Source organism: Dermacentor variabilis, chromosome 11, assembly GCF_050947875.1.
Source record: "Dermacentor variabilis isolate Ectoservices chromosome 11, ASM5094787v1, whole genome shotgun sequence".
NCBI lineage: Eukaryota > Metazoa > Arthropoda > Arachnida > Ixodida > Ixodidae > Dermacentor > Dermacentor variabilis.
In genome coordinates this window covers 19,673,115-19,683,631 of record NC_134578.1, presented here as the reverse complement: position 1 = coordinate 19,683,631, position 10,517 = coordinate 19,673,115, and positions in this window count along the sequence as shown.

Here is a 10,517-nt window from a genome sequence, read left to right as displayed (position 1 = left end):
TGTTGCGAGCGGTATGTGATGCCGAGATTTTCAAGTACGTGTCTGCCCGGGCCGGTCTTGGATAGGCGCTCAAGTTGGGACACTTGTTGCGCCTCCACGAACTGGCTTTAGAGGCTCTGCTGAATATAGCGAATGGAGACACTAGGGTGGGAACCGAACCCGTGCCTTCCGCATTACGCAGGTGGTGTCTTTTTACCAATTAAACGCCCGGTGGTGCATCGTGCTTGCTTCTGCTTTTTTTTTGGTATTCGTGTGCGCAAAATCAGCCCTGCGAGTATTGCCAGCCCTACTCACGGTAATGGCGGCTGATTCCGAAGACACCTTTAACTACACCGCATGCGTAATGCGTAATGCGTGATGGGAACGTCCAGCATCCACCGGCAGCAAATTGCATTTTCGTCCGCTTTCACTTTCAGTGACCTTGCCTTCTACATTTCTATTGCACGTAACATTTAACTTCCCCTATGCGGTTTCTGGCTGTAGTGTCGGCTTCTACGTATGGGCGTTGTAACAAAAAAAAACACCATGCTATCTTACCTACTTTATTTTACAACCCTTTTCCTTTCTCTACACATGCTGGCTGTTCCGATTATAGATACATAACTATGCAACATAACTGCGTTTACAGTTAAGAAAAAAATCGTAAACGTGCGTGGCACCTATATCATCCACAGTATCGAGAGTTTTGCGAAAGTCGACAAGAAGATTTAATGGAAGTCTAACATTTTTTTTAATTTTATTGAAAGCTAAGCGACTCAGATCATCAGCAGTTCAGAATACTAGGCAATGGTTGATGGCGATAAATAAACCATAGGGCTTCATAATAAGAATGCTAGATCTGTTGAGTGAAATTGTCCAGCCAACATAGAAAACGTCGACAGTAAGTGAATTGTTCTACGAGTTAGCCTCGTATGGTTGACAAAACGCATCCCAACCTTCTAATATGATTTGTTGTTGAACTAATTGCCAGGCTCAGGATCTTTTTCTATAGAGGAGATCATTAATTTACTTCCCTGGCAAGGTATGTTAATTTTACAATTTCAAGAGCAGAAATGAATCAAGACCCTCCGGACTGGAACACTCGGAAGTGGAACACTTTGGACTTAATACGTTACGAGCCCTGAGGAGGAACTGAAATCGCAGGAAGAGCAATATGGAGCGCTCTGTTCTCTCTTCTGTCCCCTCTATTATCCTTGCGTTGTTATTCAAACTTCCCTGCAATGACACTTCCCACGTCGCGTCAGCGAACGAATTCTAATAATAATAATTTATATTTGGGGTTTTACGTGCCAAAACCACTTTCTGATTATGAGGCACGCCGTAGTGGAGGACTCCGGAAATTTTGACCACCTGGGGTTCTTTAACGTGCACCTAAATCTAAGCACACGGGTGTTTTCGCATTTCGCCCCCATCGAAATGCGGCCGCCGTGGCCGGGATTCGATCCCGCGACCTCGTGCTCAGCAGCCCAACACCATAGCCACTGAGCAACCACGGCGGGTAGCGAACGAATTCTGTCGTCTGTTATATTTTTTTCATTTTATTCTGTAGATTCTGTGACAATGTGTAAGGTCTGTGAAATCAGTGATCTCTGTGCACTTTTCGATAGAACCTTACACTTTCCTACTCACACTAAAGGGGTTGCAATGCGGGCTGTGCACTCTCTGGGCTTTGTTTGCAGACTATCGGGGGAATTTGATTCTCCAACAGCGTTCCGCATGTCGTACACAACAATCTGTCTTCCTCAACTCGAATACGGGTCGGTCGTTTGCAATGGCATCTATAGATCCAAAGTGACACTATGGATCGGGTACAGAAAAAGTTTCTAGGCATACACCAGCGAAGCTTCGCTCTCGCAGACACTCGAACTTGTTCTAGCCCTGTTGGATTATTGATATTCCCCTGATTTCACTGCCGAAGTAAGCGCGCTGACCTCCTGTGTCTTTTCAAGCTCCTTCACGGTATTCTCACCTGCCCCGAACTCCTCAGTTGTAGCGTGTTTCGTATTCCGCGCAATATGCCCATAGAACATAGACCTTTACATGTTCCTGCCTGTCATCGCCAACCCTCAGTTGTCCGCTAAATATTGAAGCTCTATAACCCTTATTTTCACGATCTCTATATTTTCCATAACTTGTTGTCATTGTTCTTTTCCCAGCTTTGCGCTCTGGCGTCATGGTTTCCGCATTGTCCAACTGCATTTCTCCGCCGTTTTCTTGTGTATTTACCGTGCGCTTTGTTTTATGTGCACTGTTATTTTCACAATTGTTATTTTTATTGATTGCGTTTTTTACTTATATTGCCATGCAGCATTTTTGTTTGTTTTTGTTTTTTGCTTATTATTGTAAGCCGTCTGGGGGAAGGAGGCAAGACTCATACCTTAGGGTGGTTCCTGAGCACGGTAAATAAATAAATGATTGGTAAATTATTCAATCATTGATTACTATTATTATTAATAATAATTATACTACTAATACAAAGTGCAGCCCTGTGGGGCTGTAGTAGGAGTGCAGCGGTTTTGCGGGAAACGGCTTTGGCCACTTCTGCGGTATGCGTGATTGACTACGGCTCTCCGAAAGCTTACTGTTAGTTTCAAAGCTTACTATAAAATAATATTCGTACAGAAATAATCCTGTTGTTGTTCTTAAGGCGTTTATTAAAATAATAAGTTTCCTCCTTAGGACACGGCTTAATGAAGGGGAGCGGAGGAGGCGGAATGATAAAGGGGAATGTCATATATTGTCGACCATTTTTGAGTGTCGAAGAAACAATTCCGAGCATACTCAAGCACTTCTCATGAGTTTTGAATGCTAAAGCATTAATGTCCAGTTGAATGCCACTGAGCAGTCCGGGTTGTGAACTGCCCGCGGGCGAGCGAGCGCGTTGAGACGTTGGGGCCAAGTTAGCCCAGTGTGTAAGGCACTCATCTTCAGAGCGTGGGGTCTTAGGTTCGAAAATCACTACCATCAACGTTCCTAGTTTCGAATTTATTGTGCTTCTTGGTCTATTAATTTGTTTACAGCGATTACTGAGGCGAAGTTACAACGCAGACAAGAGCTTGCGCGGAGTAGGTGCTGGAGTGCGGCCTTTTCGAGCCGCCATCGCGTCCGCCAGGACTGTGTCCGGGTCGGTGGGGCTTGGGTGGGCCAGGCACTCGTGGGCGAGTCTCCGATGGGCATGAAAGAAACTCTTCTCCCAGAGTCAGCCATTTTGGTTGCCGAGACCCCAGCGTGACCTGGTGTCCATCCGAGAAGGACAGTGTGGCCAGCCTCGTCGTCGATGAGTGTCACCCGGTGTATGGAGTTTGTAGGGTCATCGCGCGATTCCAGCCGGACGTAGGCCTTCATGCAGGCCTGTGAGTGCGTGCAAATAGTGTGCTGAGTGAAGGCTGTAAAAGGAGGCTTGAGGACGGCGTCGCATGCAGCGGATATCGCAGCCAGTTCCACCGTTACTGGGTCGTTGCAGGCCAGACGGCCAGGAGGAGTTGGCAGTGGAGTACGCCATCGCTGAAGCTTCGCAACTGAAGGCGGCCTCGATGTGGACAGCGTGCTGATAGGGAGGAGCACAGCAAATGCCTGCTTCATGCGGCCTTGCATAAGACAGTTGCCTCTCTGAGCGATTGGCATTCACGTTATCGGGAGCTCAAGGTGCCCAGTCAGAGGATAATCCTACGGAGCAGGGAAAGAGGGAAGAGGGGCTGAGGGGACTGGCAGATGAAGAAGCAAGGGGATGCTTCGAACAGATATCGTGGCTCTTCGTGGGAACTTGTGTGAGTGCTTGTCAGCCTCGGCTACTGCCTCGATCGAATTCATGTGGGCCATTCGAGCAAGGCGGTGCAATGTTGTGAAACGCTGCAGGGCGACTCAATGCAATTTATTCTAAAACCTTCTCGCCCCAGGAAGTCAAGGATACACGCCAAAGATTGCTCAGAACAGAGGCTGATTTCTCGGACTTGGGAATGGGCATGGGCGAAAATAATCCGAAGGAAATGTTTTTGTGAATTTCGCCGAGGGTGTTTCTATGTATATCGCGTGGAGAACCTAGTTTATTCAAACCGAATGTCCGGTGAGAGTTCACCGATTTGCATGCTATTGTCCAAATGCTAATTCATTATATGATTATGGTGATAGCATCAGCACACCGCATATTGTTTCTTTTTCTAACTAGAGTGTAGTTAGTGTTCCGGCGTCATCTAAATGCGGCCGCCGCAATCTAGGTATCGAACCCGGGACGTCATGCCCAGCGGTTGGGCCCCGCAGCCATAGACTTACCGTGGTGGCCATTTAACTTCGTGATTCAATTTCCCGTAACTGTTCAGGGACGTACTGTTCGTAGCAAAGCCGGTCACAGAGGTGTCACCAATATTTCCAACTTATGCAAAATTGATCAGTCAGTAAATAAATAAATAAATAAATCCATCAATCAATGTGGCCTTGTAAGCACTACAAAAGTCGGAGTGTAGCTGCGTTACGAGCTCTCTCTCTCTCTCTCTCTCTCTCTCTCTCTCTCTCTCTCTCTCTCTCTCTCTCTATATATATATATATATATATATATATATATATATATATATATATAGAGAGAGAGAGAGAGAGAGAGAGAATTTATTGCAAAGAAGAAAAAAAAACAGTTACAGCCACCAGGATTCTTCTCTTACATTGAAATCTCAAACCCGGTACTTTCCTATTATGCCACGCCGGGACATGGTAAACGGTGAATAACTTGTCATATCGACACTCACGTGCAGTTTTAGTTGGTGCTTCACATAGACATGGTAGATGCGCTTCCGCCCCGTGACTGACACTTGCGGCCCTATCAAAAAGAAAAAGAAAACTCGTTCGTATTGAATAATATGTCTTTGTCACAACACTGATTTTATTTTACGATTGGTATTAATTTTACCTTAAAAAGATGTCAAATGAACCGCCGACCCTGGACGCTGTATGAGATGTTACTGCCCATTTGGATATCCGTTTCTTGTTCTTCGCGCAAAGGAAATACAACATTTTCTTATTTTAACAATGCGCTTCAATAGCCACGTCTAGGCAGTCACTTATCTCTGTCAATAGAAGCTTCGGTTAATGAAGCTCACAGTCTTCGGCAAGAGCACATGCACGTATGCTTATGTACCGCGTCACATCAGCGCTCATCGATTCTTGTGCTGACAATGCTGACACGAAAGAAATGTTCCTGTGAAACCACTGACGCGAAAGCTGTGCTAGAGGGTGACTTTCCTGGCTAGATTTGTTTATTCCTGAGCACAGCTTATGCGTATTTAGCGGGGGGAGGGTCTCTAGCCCCCCACTGTCAAAAGTGGGGGGGGGGTAAAGTGTGCGATTTGTTCCCCCTTTCCCGCCCACACACACAAACACATTTTTGAAAGTGCCACTTTCGGCTGCACGCCAAAAAGTTGAACAAAACTACAGCTGAAGCTCAATTTTCTTTCTTAATAGAATGACCACGTAAATATATGTTTTTTCTTTGATACGTATCCCCTGCTTGGACAGCGAGGATTGTCTTTCGCGCCTCACCTGCCGCGGTTGTATAGTGGCTGTGGTGTTGGGCTGCTAAGCACGAGGTCGCGGGATCGAATCCCGGCCACGGCGGCCGCATTTCGACTGGGGAGAAATGTGAAAATACCCGTGTATTTAGATTTAGGTGCACGTTAAAGAATCCCAGGTGGTGGAAATTTCGCATGTCGCCCCCATCAAAATGTGGCCGCCGTAGCCGGGATTCGATGTCATAATTACAACTACAATTGAAGTCAAACTTTACGAACATAGGGGGAGCAATAGGCCAAGTTTATGTGTCGCGGTATATACGTGTTGATAAAATACAGCTTTAAAAAAAATTGTAAGCAAGTATTCGAAATGATCCCGCTGCTATAATTAGCTAGATTTCCCAATGTCCCAGAAGAATTAGAAGCGTCACGAATAGTTATTGAACCCTCAATTCTTTTTTTTCTTCACTTTTTTATGCGTGACACATTAGGTTCGCCTAGTGCCCTCACTGAACTAAAAGAGGCAGCTTGGTTTGTCTTGCGACTGTAAGGGCAAGGTCATGGGTGACGCGTAGGTAAAGTTCATTACAGATGGGTAATTGAGGCTTTCGCAAAAATTGTCAGTCACCTAAGTGTCCTTACGTGTTTCGAACGCGCAAATTCAAATCCACCTTAATTCAGACTAATCCACTTTAATGCGCCATCATTCAGTTTTCCGAATTCTACACAGACGCATAAAAATCACATGCGGGCGTACCTTATACTGCTGTTGGTCGCTCTTTTTCTGAATCTGACGTATTGATTCCGCTAACAAGTATATTCACTGCAGAAGCCTATGCAGTACTGCCTGCAATAAAACAGATAAATAAATGAAAACTCGACAGAGCAATAATATTCACAGACTCGTTAAGTCTTGTAAAAGCGTTAATTTCTTTACAAGAGCATGCAAATCCTGTTTTCATTGAACTTTACTCACTTTTACGCAACATTTATTTATCACATAGACATGTAGTAATGTGCTGGCCGTAGAGACATCGAGGGCAATGTACTAGCTGATAAAATAGCTGCATCAATCACATCACTAGCTATTATTTCTACGGCCGCTGTCCCCGTCACAGATCTGAAGCCTTTATTACGAAAGAAACTGCGAAACCATTGGCAATGCATGTGGAACGCAGAAATAAATAATAAACTGCGCGTTATAAAGCCACAGTTAGGTTTTTGGCTTCCGTAGCAAAATCACGGCGAACGGATGTCCTATTCTGTCGTCTCAGAACAGGGTACAGATTTGGCAGCCATAATTTTATGCTTACTGGAAATGAACCTCCAACCTGTGGTCGATGTGGTGAGAGGCTTACCGTCCTCCACGTCCTCTTGCAGTGTCAAAAAAGTGAATCTGAGAGAAAGAAACATTTACCTCTTGCATACCATTATTGCGTCTCTCTTCACCCGGTTATGTTTCTTAGTAAAGAACCGTTTTTACCACCAAAGCAGTCCTAGATTTCTTAAATGATGCTGTCCTACATGTTATAAGCCCATCAAATTAGTAGCGAACCCTCTTTCCAGAAGATGCCGCTGGGATAGTTGTTTTGTATAGCACATGCCTCCAGGGCCTTTTGTCTCAAGGGCTCTAACGAGGCAGTGGTGCCCTAGTGAATTTTAGCATCTTACATATTTTGCATATCGTATCATTATTTCGCAATGCAACTTAATGCTCATAGTACACGTCATTTGTCATCGCCATAATCTTATTACACGTAGACTGCGCGCTTTAGAGCGTCCATTTTAAGGCCCCTTTACAGCTATGTCACATCAACTTCATAGTACTCTAACTATATACACTGCGAACTCATTACTACAGCATGGCGCTCTTTGGCCATACCTGGTCATTGCGCCATTAAATATCAAACGTTCGTTCATTCATCGTTCACTTTACTTCACCGTAATTGACCTTAATTCACTTTTATTAACTTTAACTACCCATATTTACTATTTACTATTTACTATTACTATTACTATTTACTATTTACCCATATCTACTAATTATTGCCATACCATTTACAGTCATCTGTACTACTAATGCGGTGATACAAAACTCTGATGACGTCACCTCCTCCCGACTGACTGCGCCGTCACGTGACCAACGACTCGCGCACTAGGCCACACGTTTACTCAGCCAGATGGCTGTGACGTGACGTATGCAATGACGCAGGCACCAGGCACACCTTTAGTCAACCTGAACCGTGGATCCACCGTTGCATCGAGGAAGCATGCTCGTCAGGCTACCCGGTTGTCCGGGCTCGATTACCACCGAGACCGAAATTTACGAATCCCCCCCCCCCCCCTTTTCTAAAGCATTAACTTACTTTCTTTAGAAGAACGTCCCTGTTTCTATTTTTTTTTTCGCAATGTACCCACCCTCTCTCTAACGCCCTTCCGTGCCTTGAGGGTACTGAATTAAAATGTGCCGTTAATCCGAGCATATCTGACCTGTTTTTAGTCCTTGAGCCGTCAGCCATTTTCGGTACCATCGCTCGATCACGCCGGATTTTCTGCTTCATGGGACCATATAATGCTTTCGCATTAAAATTATGTTACGTGAGCACTCTGGAGTGTTAACAACGTATCTAACATGCGGGGAATAATTGAGCCCGCTGTCCTGGCAGAACTATAAAAGCCACCAAAAACAAATGTAGGGAAAATTGGCGGCACGTTAGGGAAAAAAACTATCGATGCGAGGTTAAATGCTGTCGTGCCAAAGAATGCCTTTGTAAAAAAGAAATCTTATTAAACAAGGAAGTTAAAAAAGAACGAGCGTCTGATATGGCAGCTATCAACTGTGCTTCCAAGTGTTCCGACACAGCTGTAGATTAAAAGAGGTTTATGTTTCATGGAAAAGGGGGGGGGGGGGGTCGCGGCAAGTGCATTGTGTGACAAAATTTTTACGTTCCTAGTCCTGTTAATACATTGCACATAATTATTCAGCTCTCGTTTTCCCTAATAATTAAATGCGTCATAAGACCGTCTTGTTTTGGTTTCAGCGATGCCCTCGATGAACTAAACAAGACACTTTCCTTATATTTGGCAAAAAAAAAGGGGGGGGGCGCATGGTAGGCAATATGTATACGTTAACTTCAAAGGCAGGGGATTGATTATAACATTTCAGGTAAATTACGCATGCAAGCGACCTTTGGCTTTATGAATGCATTTTATGAACAAAGCAGAATTTATCGCGCTGCCCTGAGAGAACTGTGAAAACCAGTATTCAGTTGGAGGAAGGGGGTGAAGGACACTATGGTAAATGTTATGGCAAAGTAACGTGTGTGTTGATGAATTACTGGCGTTTTAAGATTTCCTAACAAGTAGTGCTCCAAAGCATTATGCATGAGCACAAGGTTTCAAATGGAACAGTCAAATAAGGGCAACTTTTTAGTCTATGCGATATAATTACAGGAAACTGAAACTTTTATTGCAACTGTTCGAAAGGAAACAGCTTTGCCAGAAATCGTGTTGTAGCTCTTCAAGGTCACACTCATCTGCTGTCGTTTTTCTTTTCGAATATTGCAGGTCATTTATCTTGAATGTACTTCATATTGTATAACCTGGAGAATACTATTATAGAAACTAGCGTTGCATATATGCCGTCGACTTAAACCCCAAGTACAATTTCTTGTTTAATTATTAAAATTGTTTGTAGCAAATGCGCATAGCTAATGGACCACAACTGTGCTAACTGCCGCAGTCAATCTTAAAAAAATTAAAACTGAGTGTTCGCTAAAACACCCGGCATAGATAGATAGATAGATAGATAGATAGATAGATAGATAGATAGATAGATAGATAGATAGATAGATAGATAGATAGATAGATAGATAGATAGATAGGTGGATAGATAGGTGGATAGATAGATGGATAGATAGATAGATAGATAGATAGATAGATAGATAGATAGATAGATAGATAGATAGATAGATAGATGGATAGATGGATAGATAGATAGATAGATAGATAGATGGATAGATAGATAGATAGATGGATAGATAGGTGGATAGATAGATGGATAGATAGATGGATAGATAGATGGATAGATAGATAGATGGATAGATAGATAGATAGATGGATGGATAGATAGATAGATAGATAGATAGATAGATAGATAGATAGATAGATAGATAGATAGATAGATAGATAGATAGATAGATAGATAGATAGATAGATAGATATAATCATAAGAACCCAAGAAACAACGATACCAAGGACTGCGTAGGGGAAGTTACCTGTACTTCTTAATTGAAGTAAAGAAATGACAAATAAATGAAAACAAAAGGGGGCGAAGTTAGCATTGTATATATATATTTATCTTTCTCGACGGCATGTGTGAGGAACGAGAACAACTTGCAGCTATTAGCACTCAGCCATAAGCACACGGGCACAGATGCACTCACGCACACACGCACACACATAAGCAGCGGCAGAGATGCCGGCGGCCACCGTGCGTAATTAGGGAAAGGGATGTTTCGCACAGTGCCCTCCTCACCGCCAGTGACCGTTGCTGGAGGGTTCACCCACAGACACTGCGTCGAGGGTAAAGGAGACCATTTCGTCGTCGAAATAGGCTCGGCGGGCGTTGTGGCATCTGTGGGCGCTTTGGGCGTGCTCTGCTGTTTTCAAGGGTTGTTTGTTTACGCGTCCGATTCCCCCACGTCGACGACGGAGGAGGTCGATGGGAGAGCGTCCATCAAGGCCGGTTGCGAGCGTGTATTATGATTGGTGCGAGAAGAAACTGGTTGCGACAGGTTAGCGTCCTCGCCCTAATGGATGTAACTGGTGATGCATTGTGCTGTGGCGTCGGTATAATTTAAGGGCTGGTGAGCGGGCGCATTCGAGCGTCCACGCCGCCGTCCCCCTCCCCCGCCTCCACCTCCCGAGTTTTGCAATCGTTGCCTTGCTGAAGATAGCTGGTGCAGAGTCGGGGTGATGGGACAATTCATTCATTCATTCATTCAATGATTCAACCATTCA